The 5,082-nt window shown below is 36.2% G+C and overlaps 1 protein-coding gene across 1 annotated transcript in view; it reads left to right on the forward strand.

Annotated features, from left to right (window-relative positions):
• The window catches only part of LOC118328594 (carnitine O-palmitoyltransferase 1, liver isoform-like), a gene marked incomplete in the record, with an annotated part of 13,068 nt that extends 12,025 nt beyond the window's left edge, over positions 1-1,043 (forward strand). Inside the window, 1 exon segment of the mRNA XM_035662383.1 lies at positions 1-1,043.
• Positions 1,044-5,082: the final 4,039 nt, after the last annotated feature.

The following is a 5,082-nucleotide window of genomic DNA, read 5'->3' on the forward strand; positions in this document are numbered from 1 at the left end:
TGTGAGAAGGAAAAGGGTCCATAGAAAAACAAATAAAGAAGTGTGATTCAAGTACAGCACGGCTTATTGTTTTAGTTTAGTTTTAACCATTGGAAGAAATATAATCAACCCTAAATTACAAACGTTATTATTGTGTGTTGATTATTATAAAAAAGGCCAGTAGGAATTGCACCACTCAAAGTTAGGAATTTCTATCCTAATTTTAACACTTCACCTTATTGCAGGGAGTACTTTAACATAAGTTCAAGTGGAGTGCGTTTTGACAGCATTAAGTATGCCACATTATTTTTGCCACTAATTTTCTGTCGTTTGGAAAAACGCAGTTGGAAGTGTGTGATACACCCTGAGACTGTTGAGTCGATTCCAGTTTCTACCATCTGAATGCAACATTGCTGTAACAGTGACACCAGGTATTTTAAAATCTTGGAAGTCTGTGACTTCTCCGTGTTTACTCATTATCTATTCATCTGCTTTCTATAAAAACACGATTGTAATGCTGTGCTGAGCGTGTCAGTCTGTTTATACATGTAGTGAAGTGACACGGCTCTAATAAACTCATAGGTTGGCATTACTCTTTGGCTAGTATTATATTCAGTGCCAACTTCATTTTACTTATTTAAATTCAAACTGTACATACAAATAATGTGGGTCAGTTTTCTTTCAGTGGTCAGTGAGCAATTCAGACGTACCAAGTTAAAAGCTGTAACTCCAGTTATTTCACTGCCATCTATAAATCTGTTTCGTCTGTTTTATTTTGTATCTGTTATTAAATAAGCGCCATAACAATGCAAGCTGTATTTATCAACATCACTCAGTCTCAAGCAGTGCTGCAGGTCAGATGTGGATTACATGTTCAGTGACATTTTGAAGTCAAAGCCGCCTGATTGAAGGATGGCGTGTTACCATTGACACAGATTCCCACTGATAATTGCCTTTTTTTGTTTTCACTCCAAATCAGTTGAGCTTGTCTCATTGTATTGCTATTGTCAGCTTTTTTTATTGCAATATTATGAGGTAACATAAAGTCATTCTTAAAGAAAAAAGGCGTGTTTGTTTTTGTTTCAGTACACTCCACATTTAGCATTGCACTCCTACAACATTGTCAGACTCGTGGTGGAGATATGTATTTATTTTTTGATCCGCACATTCTTTTTCCTTGTCATAACTTGGCGCCTACGTTACCCAAAATGCAGCTCTGTCACTTGAGGACATTTATCAGATTTCATGCAGCTCCTTCTAGAGCATGGCTATCATAGTTATTACAGTTAACTAAAACTAAATAAAAAAACTTAAACTAGGTGTAAAAAGTTGTTTTAAGTTAACTGAAATAAAAATAAAAATGGAAAATAACAAACGATATCATGTACTAACAAAACATGAAGGAAGAGTCATTGGTGTAATTGTTTAATGAGACTGGGATGTCTACACGACTGACTGATTGTACTGTAATTCCTATTCTGAACTTCTTAAATGGTGCCCCTGACAAATATCCCCCCATATTATAATAAAAATACCCAAACTAAAAAACTTTAAAACTAAAACAATAAAAACTAAACCAAATTGAAAACAAAATAAAAACTAATCAAAAATACTAAACTATAATAACTTTTTTTCACATAAGCAGTACTACGCCCCAACACCTAATAGACTTTTAAGATTATAACAGTAGAGTTCCCCTTTAAGATCATGCTTACAGGCTTTCATTTGTCAGAGGAGAAATGGTTTGTGTATATGTAAATGGACACAGCACATCTACTGTTTATATATAATAAGAAATAAGAGTGAGCATAAAACATTGAAGACAGCAGGAGAAATGTAGAAATGAACCCAATCAGTACAGGAACAATATCTGTGCTACAGTATTTTTATGCCCATATGGATGTTTAGGAGTAATTGTAATGTCTTATTTGGCCCTGCAGATAATTTGTTAGTGGCGGCTTCCCTTTATTCCTCTTTCTTCTTTTCTTTCTGATGGAAAATCTTCCCATCTGGTTGGACTCTCCACCGAAGCTTGAGCCCTTCATACTTTTTTTGGATCTATGGAAGCAAGACAAAAATAGCACTGACACCTTTTATTCAGATTAGCTAGTTATTATGTTACTATAATAGCTTCCCATGTACACGAACAGTGAGGAAACAACTTCTTGACTTTTAAAAAAGCAGCATTAATGTAACAATCGGTAGAACTTACTTCGATCAAAATGGCTTCGCTCATAGCTGAATCATTGAAGCTTGAAAATGAATTAGACTGTATTTCCACCCTCAAATACCTGACAACAGTCTTTACTGTGGTTAAACAAATAGAAATAATACATTACATTAAGTATAAATTCAGTTTTAAAACTGTAATAAGTACAAACAGTCATCCCCTTCATAACAAAAATAAATAAAAATACTGAGATACTGTACCTGATAGAATCAGGCTGTAACAGATATTATATGCTCACCATTATAGCAGAAGAAAGGATATTGCTGACCACAACCTCTATCCCACCAACTCTTAGAAGAGGGATTATACAACGTACAGACTCCGTCGTTATTAGGCTGACCGCTCGCCCACATTCTGAAGGAACTGTTGCTCTTGTCCGACCATTTCCACTCATCTCTGAACAAACCAGTCCAGAAAAAGGTCAGCGACGGCCCAACTGTTTGCTGTAAGGCCTGGTTTTCGGTCTGGTTTTTCACACTGACCAAGTCGTGATTGTTCTGTCGACAGTGAAGTTGGGCTTGACTCCAAGTCTTCTCTTCAAGAACAACATACATCCTGCTGGACTCCACTGTGAATATTGTAAAATGTACTGTAAGATTAAAATGTTAGAACAGAATGGTTTAAAAAAAGAACACACATACACACGCACACACTGTGTTGCTACTGGGTTTAAAGCTGCTGCGTGCCCTTAAAGTTGCATTAAAGAAACACTCCAGTCATTTAAACTGCACTTTCATTTAGTAAAAGAAGCATGGCTAACTCACTAAATCAAAGCAGCAGAGGCAGAGATATTCTTACTTTTAGTCTCTTTTAAGGGTCAGGTCCTACAATTGACCCTTCCTAAGCCCCGTCCCTTTTGGCTCTATGCTCCAATAACAGTTGAGCAAGCATTGTGTATGTCTGCCTTTATTTACTTATTTTGTCTGAATTTATTCACATACACATTTGTTGTATTAGAACTGTCATATGGTGTGACATGAAATGTATTTTATAAAAAATTAAAATTAAAAGAAAACCATTAAGGAGCAGCATATGGCCACTTTTCTTTGGAGCCATCTTGGCCCTGTAAAACCACAACAGTGCTATATGATTTCAAGTATGGGGTCAACACAGGTAATGCATTATGCTTCTGTCCTACTATGACAGTGGCGGATCTAGATGGGTGGCAGCAAATATTGATCTGATTGTCTGAAATTAAATTGGCATATATTTCTAACTTTCTAAGTCTCCATACCACCCTGTTAATATTTTATTAATATAACTAATAATACATTCAGAAAAACAAGGCAACATTTTTTTTCTCAAGTTAATGCATTACGCTTTCTTACCTTCCTGACAAACAAAGGGATGTGTTTCCACACAGGATGCACTAAGCCATTTCCCATCATCCCTCATGCCTCCACAGTAGTGAGAAGAATTAGGTAAACTAGCCCAGTTAGTGTATACAGCTAATCCGTCACTGGTCTGAGTTTCCCCCACAGACCACAGCCAGGACGCCACCCCGTTCTTTTTCAGACCAATCCAGATTTCTTTTGTCACGCCACTGGCTGCTGTCATGTTCACCAGCTTCTTCAGGTCATCATGGCTGCCAATGGTGGCGAGGTCAGTGTAGTTTTCTCTGCAGTAACTCTGGGCCTCGTCCCATTTCTTATTCTCATTTATCAGGTAGTACTCTCGAGTAATGTGTGAACACAAAGTGACACAACCTGCAGTGGCACACCCAGCAAAACATCAAATAAAACATTATTATTTAGTTTAATTTCACAATTATTCCATAATTTTACTCAGAGACACTTACCTGAAGCTAGCAGCAAAATCACCAGATGGAGCATACTTTTCCTAAGATATAAAGGGATTTATTATATAGAAGTTGATCAATCAAACATTTACTTACAAGGCTATACTGAAAAACACCTGAAATGTTTGTTAAATATTTAACAGTAAAATGAGGACACTTTAAATATCTCTATATCTCTACATCTATAATAGCCTATTTCTACTACAATTAAAATCATTGACTGTAGTAGTAAATGTGCCATCCAATGACTAACTTCTGCATAGCTATATCTGTAACACAACTGAAGAGCGTCCCAGGAAGCATGTGAGTGCTTTTCCCCCCAAAATTCCCAGAGATACTATTTTACAGTGAACTGTTGAGTGTTGCTATAGATCACTGGTTCCCAACCTGGGGACCTGACCCCCACTAGGGGTCCCCAAAGCTGCATGGGGGGGTCATGAGGTGTTCTGGATTTTAAGTGGTGTAAGAAAACTCTTATTAAACTATACTTAAAATATATAGTAGGCCTATATGCTAATCGAAAACTAAATGAAAACACTGAATATGCCAAAAATAAGCCTATTAAGTATGTCTGATTTTCAAAAATAAAAGAAGGCATGAGACAGAGAATTGAATAGAAAGTTCCTGAAAATATCTGGAAAATTCATCTCTGTAATATTCAGAGGAAATAATTTGACCCAAATTCAGATTATAACTCATTTTACACATACTTTATTGCGTTCACTATTTGGGTAAATTGTAAAGTTTATCAGTTGTTTTGTACTGGTATTGTTATGCCCTGGACATAATATGAAATATCCCTAAAATATGTCACTTAGTCATCAGTTTACTCAAGGATGTGGGAAAAGGGTGCTTAGTCTCCCTGCTGTACTTTGTAAATAATTCTATATTAATAAAATAATTCTTACCTTTGCAAAGATGTTTCCTCGTGGTAAATAAAATACACTGCGGCCAGTTTCTACTCTTTCCTTCTCTCCATGGTCGGATCCTTCCTATACCATTGTATTTGTCTTTATGGAAATACTGTTTGCAAATGATGTTGACATGTTTGCATTTAACAAAATAATCTGGAAAT

This window comes from Morone saxatilis, unplaced genomic scaffold, assembly GCF_004916995.1.
Source record: "Morone saxatilis isolate NCDOM2014 unplaced genomic scaffold, NCSU_SB_2.0 Contig1, whole genome shotgun sequence".
In the NCBI taxonomy this organism is placed as follows: Eukaryota; Metazoa; Chordata; class Actinopteri; family Moronidae; genus Morone; species Morone saxatilis.